The following is a 7,634-nucleotide window of genomic DNA, read 5'->3' on the forward strand; positions in this document are numbered from 1 at the left end:
TCAAGCAGCCCCGTAGGAAGAGTTTTCGCACGAGGCCAGCAGAACTACACGTGGACCGACCGGTGCAGGGCCACAGACGGCTCAGTGAAAAGGACCGGGAAATTCTGGTCTCCTGATGACCTTGACGCCCTCCACCTCCCAGCCAACACAGCCACGGCAGCTCTCTGTAAGGCAGCCTAAAAGGAGAATCTAGTCACACTTCCGGCCGGTGTGAGTGCTGAGGGTCATGAGTGTGCGTTGAGGACCCGCCATGGCTTTGTCAGCAGAATCCTGGATGCCGAGGGCAGCTCTCGGGTAAACGAACACCTGGGCTTTCTTCATCCCTTGAGGACAAAGAACTTGTTCATGAGCATCCCACCCCCCCCCCCCCCCCCCCCCGCCCCGGCTGCTGGCAGGCCGAGCTGCCCGAACGACAACTCACACACCATCTCTGCCACCGCCTCCCTGTGGACTCAGTGATCGGGGATCGCTGCTGGGGGCTTGCCCGCCCTCCGGACAGAGGGCCCGGGGTGAAGCAAGCCTCACATCAACACAAATGTCATCGTGAAAAGTAAATCCACGCTAGGTGTGAAGTAATCCCGTTGCCAGAAGTCAGAAATGTAAATTGTATTTTAAAGGTATTTATTTACTTACTTACTTACTTACTTACTTAGAGTGAAAGTTGGGGAGGGGCAGAGAAAGAGAGAGAGAGGAGAGAGAATCCCAAGCAGGCTCCTCACTGTCAGCTCAGAGCTCGACACAGAGCTCGATCCCACCACCCTGGGATCATGACCTGAGCTGAAATCAAGAGTGAGACGCTCAACCAGCTGAGCCACCCAGGTGCCCCTAGATGTCCCACTTCTTTAGAGGAGGAAGGAAAACATTTCTTTGTGCTACATCTTGGAAAAAGATAAGTCGTCTTAAAAGAGAAGATGTAGGCTATATGCAAAGGGTTTCGTCCCCCCCCCCCAATTATAGATTTATGGAAAAATAGAAATGTTTTTGAAATAATAGTAAGTAAAAGAAAAAAAGGAACATAGAGTAAAAAGGGAAAAAGTAATGAAATGACATAATCCTTGGTTTTTAGAAAGAGGGAAACCGTATCCTCTGACCCTGATCCCAGGACAACAAGGGTAAGAGAAATCTGCCGCCCAGGCACTGACGAGGATCAAAGGGTCCTCAATGCAATTTAACGTATCATGTATGTATGTACTCATTCTCATTCCAATGATCTTAAAGAGCCCACCCAGGCATCCCCCAGTGGAACTTATTATGTTCAGGTGGTTTAAAAAAAAAAATGTGAAAGTAATGTGGTTTCTGCAATGAGATTTACGAGTAATTAACTCATGAGTCGCTTCTTTTGTGTTCTGCTCTGCCTCTGCTCTGTTCACCCAGCCAGGCCTTTGTGGTTTCTGGAAGACCCTGAAGAACCAGAAGCTGGAGGCCAAGACCCTACTTTGCCCAGTCCCAGCAGGAAAAATTGGTTTCAGTCTCCGCCTCCCTGGGAACGCGGTTTGTGGAGGAGGAGGGGGGAGGCGGGCGGGCTCTGAAGCACCACACGGCAGTGCAGTCCGGTTCTCCAGGAGCTGGAGGGCCTGAGGCCTGGGCTGCCCCCACACGTCCCTCCTGGCTGGCCCTACCGCGGCCCCGATCCCTTACGCCCAGGCCTCCAACCACGACCATTGATGTTGATTTATTTTGCTCTAAACATGTCAACTACATTGTGAAAAAACTCTCGGGGGTCGGGGGGGGGGGCGGTTAATACTTGAGGAATCTTCTCAGGAGGTTGGGTTCCTCTCGTCTCTAGTGGAGGGGGGCTCCCTCTCTTATTCCACCCCCATGATGCTCTCCCATGGGTCCCATACCTACATCCAGTTGGATGACTGGGTTAGATTTTGCTGTTGGCCAAGGAGGTGTTGACCGCTTCACACAAATATGCAGTATTCTATACTTGGAGTGGTACCACGGGAAATAAATCTTCGGCCTTTGTCCGTTCCTGGTGCACAGCTCCCACAACCCTTGGAATCTCTGGAGTGATGAGGGTCTTTTATATGTTAATGAGAGGCCCAAGGGCTGGGGAGCCCAAAGACAGCTCTCAGAATTGAAGTTGGTCACCAAGAAGACCCGAGGTGGGATTAGAGGGCTAGGGATCGAGCTAATGGCCATTGGCCGAAGATGTCATCCGTCACCCCTGTGTACTGAAACCTCCATAAAACCCCCCAGATCAAGGGGCTGGGGAGCTTTGGGGGTTGACGGCCATATCCCGGTGCCAGAAGGTGACGTGAGAAGGCACAGAAGCTCCATGCCGTCTCAACCTACTTTGCCCTACCCATCTCTTCCGTTTCGCTGTTCCTGAGTCGGTCCCCTTTATAGGGAACCAGTAATAGCCGTAAGTGAAGGTCTTTCTTCGGTTCTGTGAGCTGCAAGTTGTCCAACCTGAGGACGGGGGTGTGGGAACCCCTGATTCATGGCCACTGGAGCAGAAGTGCCGGTGATCCAGGCATCTGAAGTGAGGATGGTCATGCGCACTGAGCCCTTCACCTGTGGGCTTGGCTCTAACCCGGGGTAAGGTCAGAACCGAACTGAACTCGTGGACGCCCAGCTGGTGTCGGTGTGGGGTAACAAACTCACGCACTTGATGTCGGAGGGGGTGTGAATAGAAACAGTTCACGTGACAGCATCAGTATAGTCATTCGGGCTTGTTAATTTGTAATTTGTTTTCTGGGAGTGATATTCATGGCAATCCAGAAAAGGACTTTCTGAGCGCACGCGGGGCGCATCCCGGGACCCTTGAGCTCTCCCCAGGGGACGCCAGATGATGCCCACCCTGCAACAGCTGACAGCTCCCCCCTATCCTTCTCCCTGTTACGTTGGGGTGGAAATCAAGACACAAGACAATTAAGGAATTTGCCCCAAATCATGTAGGGTAATGGTACCGCTGAGATGAACACCCAGGTCCCTGATTTGTTAATTCTATGCTGTTTGCCCGCGTTGTTTCTCAAAAGAAAGCTCTCGGGAGAGGCCAGAAAGGACAGAAGGTCAAGGACGTCTCTGTCTGTGACATTCAGGTGCCGGGTAAAACTCCCCTGAATCCAGATGCCACCCAGGATAAGAAGAAGGGGGTGAGGGTGGGGAACAGCCCAAACTGACCAGAGTCGCTGCTTATGAATTTAAACTAGGAACCCAACTGATTTTGAATTGCAATGTTAGATTTTGGGGGGTTACCAAAGTGCTAAAAGGTTTAGTTCACCTGTAAAGTAGACAACGTTATTGGGACGGTCAGGGTTCTCCCGAAGCAATAGCATAGATACAGGAAGAAATGCATTTCCAGGCACTGGCTCACGTGATCGTGGGGGCGGGCAAGTCCGAGATCCAGAGGGCAGGCCGGCAGGATGGAAACATTTAAAAAATGGAGATGTAATTCACATCCATAGAATTCACCCTCCGAGTGTACAACTCAGTGCGTTTTAGCGTATTTACACGGAGCTGTGCAACCGTCCTAACTATCTAATTCGGGAACATTTTTATCGCCCCAGAAAGAAACTCTGTACCCACTACCAGTCACTCCCCATTTTCTCCCCCGACCACTGATCTATTTTCTGTCTCTGTGGATTTGCCTGTTTGGGACATTTCGTATCAACGGAGCCCGACAGCAGGGGGTTTCTCGCATCGGGCTTCTTTAACTTCGTGTGTTTTCAAAGTTATCCGCATTGTAGCGTGTCAACCCTTCATCCCTTTGCGTTGCCGGGTAATATCCCATCGTGCAGACGGAACACGTCTCACCCACCCGGTCACCAGTTGATGGACATTTGGGCTGTTTCTGCTCTTAGGCTGTCACGAATAATGTGGCGTGAACATTCGGGTACGAGTTGGCTGTGGACATAGGTTTTCAGATTTTCGGGTCTTTTCCTTGGAGTGGACGCTCAACCGACTGAGCCACCCGGGTGCCCTTATGTTTAACCTTTTGAGGAAGTGCCACCCTGTGTTCCATGGTGGCCACGCCACTCTGTGCCCTGACCAGCGCTGTATGAGGCTCCCATTTCTCCACAGCCTCGTCGATACTTGTCATTATCTGTCTTTTCGATTACAAGCCTTCTATCTTAGTGGGTGTGCCCTGGCCCGTTTGTGTTTGTGTACAAGCTGCAAGCTAAGAATAGCTTTTATATTTTTAAAGCGTTATAAAACACACACACACACACACACACACAGAAAATGTGGCTCGCAAAGCCTAGAACATTCACTCTCCGCCCTTGGAGTTCGGCTGGCCACCCCGGCGGCCATCCCTAACCCTTCCGATGGGGAGAAAAAGCACTTCTGGCTCTCTGTGTTCTTCCTCACTGGTCTCTCGGGAGAAGACGGAACCCTGTCCTGGCCCCTTCCTGCTCCCACGTGCACCCGCCCGGGCCCCGTGAAGACGTCTGTGGTGTGGGATCGCCGCATTCAGCACGTCGATCACGTGTTTCACAGTAGGGTCTGTCTGAGACCCTCGAAGACAGAGACTGGGCTTTGTTTGCTCTTCCTATCCTGAGTCTAGTGCCCAGCACATGCTACCGAATCAACGAAGGCACGGAGGGTAAGACAAGCCCCTGTCCTCAGGAAGCCGAAGGCGTAAGAGGGGTGGCACGTCTTGTATCCCAGGACCGTGATGAGCCCAGAGGCACCGGTTACCGTGCTGGGTCGGCGGAGCAGCCCCCGGCACGGGCCCTGGGCAGGCAGCTGGGGCCCAACCACCCCGAGAACGAGGCCTTTGTTCTCATGCAGAACTGGACGCTCTGTGTGGATCCGATGGCCCGGGCTGGCCAAGTGGGCCTCCCCTGCCTCCGGCCTGGGGCTCTTTGCTATGGCATTTGCACAGACGTGGACCCCTGTGCCAAGCTGGCACCTCATGTGGTGATCCGGGCCCCGTGGAAGTCACTAGAGTTCTTTACCAGACCTTCGTGGCTCTTCCTTTCCGGGCTCTTGTACGAGGGCACTGCCCATCCGCTCTGTGGCCGTTTGACTCAGTGGAACCTCGAAAGGTCAGTGTGCATCTTGCCCTGTTTCCTTCTGCACGTGCCCTGACCTCAGGCACACGTGACCGATGGAGCCCACGTCCGTTTGGGTGACTCTGACGACCAGAGCCTTATAGGCCAGGTAGGACGTGCCATGTAGGATTTGAGGTCGTACAGGGCCGTGGCCTGACCTAGATTGTCCTAACCTATACATCCCACGTCCCGTGGGAGTTCACCCAAGGGAGGGGCTGGGGTGGCCGCTGTAGGAGGCAGGGTTGACCCAGGCCCTCAAGGATGGGAACGGCAGTGGTGGGCAGAGGGCCAGGGGAGCGAGAATTCTGGAAAAGACCCACGTGGGGGGTGTGCTGCCCCCCCCCCCCCGACACATTTCAATGACCCTTTGCAAAGGCCACGTTCCTGCTCTGATTTTCTTCCAGGGCTGAAGCTGCTTCCGGATATTCCTTCTGAGGAAGAGTTTCCGTGACTGAGCATCGTACTGTAGGTAGTCCCCGGGTGAACGCATCTTGATCGCTCATTCTGCGGCTTATCTTACTCTGCAGCGGATCCAGCAATAAATAGGTTCTGCTTTCTTTGGATTATAAAATTATCCAGCCCGGCTATGCAGAGAGGGGAAAAGGAAAACAGCGCAGCCCCAGGGCAGCAGTGGTCGGGGGGCCTCGCAAAGTGAGTCACGCTCTTGCCCAAAGAGCCACCCCTGGGCCGGGGTGAGAGCAGTGCATGCTCTGTTCTGTGCATGAAGCCAAGGGCTCCCTGGGGAAGCCGGGGCTGGAATTCTCACCCCAAGCTTAAAGGGGTATTTCATGTTCCTTTCCTGGTACAGGTCACAGGCCACCGTTTTCTCTTTTATTAGCTTGATCCTTTAGAAATAATGAGAGGGGCGCCTGGGTGGCTCAGTTTGTTGAGCGTCTGTCTCTTGGTTTCAGCTCAGGTCACGATCTCATGGTCTGTGAGTTTGAGCCCCACGTCAGTGCAGAGCCTACTTGGGATTCTCTGTCTCCCTCTCTCTCTCTCTCTCTCTCTCTGCCCACTCGTGCTCTCTTTTCTCTCTCAAAAATAAATATATAACTAAACTTTAAAGAAAAAAAAGAAATAAGGACACAAATTATTTTGGTGCCGGTATGGGTCCATCTACCAAAACTGAGATTGCACAGAGACGTTGATGGATTTCAGGAAAAGCCCGTGGTCAGCATCACTCGCTGCTTGTCCAGCCTGACGCATTCGGCAGAGGGGCACGTGTCCCCTCAGGGTCCCCTGCCGCTGTCCACTCCTGGAGTGGGGTTGCTTTCCTTCCACGACAAAGGGACAGGAGGAACAATGGTTGCACTTGACTCACGAAGTGACTAACGACCTTCTGGGCCAAGAATTGCAGGTGCACATGTTTTCTCGGCAGGGAGTATGCGAGCTGGGTTTTATGGGCTGCAAACTCCTATCAGAAGTTGATAAGAGAGGTTCTGGGTTATTGGTTCTCTGCTGATTGGAAAAGTATTTCATAAGCCCCAAGTGTGAAACACCTAAGGATGAATCATCCACATGGGCCCTGTTCCCCACAAAAAAATCTATCTGTTGGCATAAACACACACACACACACACACACGCACACACACACATGAATACAAACACATGCACACAAACCTTAAACCTTATCATCTGGGCCCCTGAGGAAGTGGTGAAATCAGACAGCGCGTCGCACCCCTCCTCCCCCCAATTACATCCAGAAAGTGAAATTTGCTCCAAGAGCAGAGAAAGAGCGGCCCCGAGGGAGTTGTTGTCATAAGGAAGAAGCCAAGAGACCCAGGGATATGTGCACAAGGAGTCATTGTTGACAGGTGCATCGTTGGGATTCCATGCCTATGAGCATCCCAGGCTTTTAAATGCCAGTGGGTTGGGCCATCTCCTGGTATCCTCCCCACAGACTCCCCGGTGCTCTGGGCACCTGGTCCCTTCGGAAGGGCACTCCCGGAGCTTGTCACCTTATCGCACAGTATCACACAGCGACTGAAGCAGAGTTGCTCAGGGCAGACAGACCAACACTTTGGAGTGTCCAAGTTCTGAATGTTTTACGGATAATATTTTGTGGCCGTACAACCGTCACACAAATCCCAGGTTCCCCGAGGTCAGTGGTGGGGTCTCAGTCAGGGCTGCATTCCCTACACCTACACCTGTGTGTGGGAAGCGACATGCAGAGCAACCTGGCCCCTCTCTCTCTCTCTCTCTTTCTCTCTCTCTCTGGGTTCAAGGGCAATGGAGCTTCCCATAAGAGGGTCAAAAAGCTGTGCTTCTGTTACTTTTTCCTTTATTAAAGTTTATTTATTTATTTTGAGAGAGAGAGAGAGACCATGCACAGGAGAGGCAGAGATAAAGCATGAGAGCAGGGGAGGGGCAGAGGGAGGGAGAGAGAGAGAATCCCAAGCAGGTTCCACACTGTCAGTGCAGAGCCCGCTGCGGGGTTCGAACTCACAAACCCGTGAGATCACAACCTGAGCCGAAATCAAGAGACGGACGCCTAACCGACTGAGCCGCCCAGGCGCCCCTGCTTTTTCTCTTTGAGGGCCAGTCTTCGTTGAAAGGAATAAAGCTCTTAAAAACTACCCCACTGCAGCCTCTTCAGGGATCGAATCCAACTGTCGTGTAAGAAGAGCTTAT

The 7,634-nt window shown here is 52.6% G+C and overlaps 1 long non-coding RNA gene across 1 annotated transcript; it reads left to right on the forward strand.

The window, feature by feature from the left end:
* Positions 1 to 417: 417 nt before the first annotated feature.
* On the forward strand, positions 418 to 2,646 carry LOC123599924. Its single transcript, XR_006713357.1, has 3 exons — positions 418 to 617; positions 1,375 to 1,491; positions 1,987 to 2,646. It is a non-coding gene; the product is annotated as an uncharacterized LOC123599924 (long non-coding RNA).
* The last annotated feature ends 4,988 nt before the right edge of the window (positions 2,647 to 7,634 follow it).

This window comes from Leopardus geoffroyi, chromosome C1 (genome assembly GCF_018350155.1).
Source record: "Leopardus geoffroyi isolate Oge1 chromosome C1, O.geoffroyi_Oge1_pat1.0, whole genome shotgun sequence".
Lineage (NCBI taxonomy): Eukaryota > Metazoa > Chordata > Mammalia > Carnivora > Felidae > Leopardus > Leopardus geoffroyi.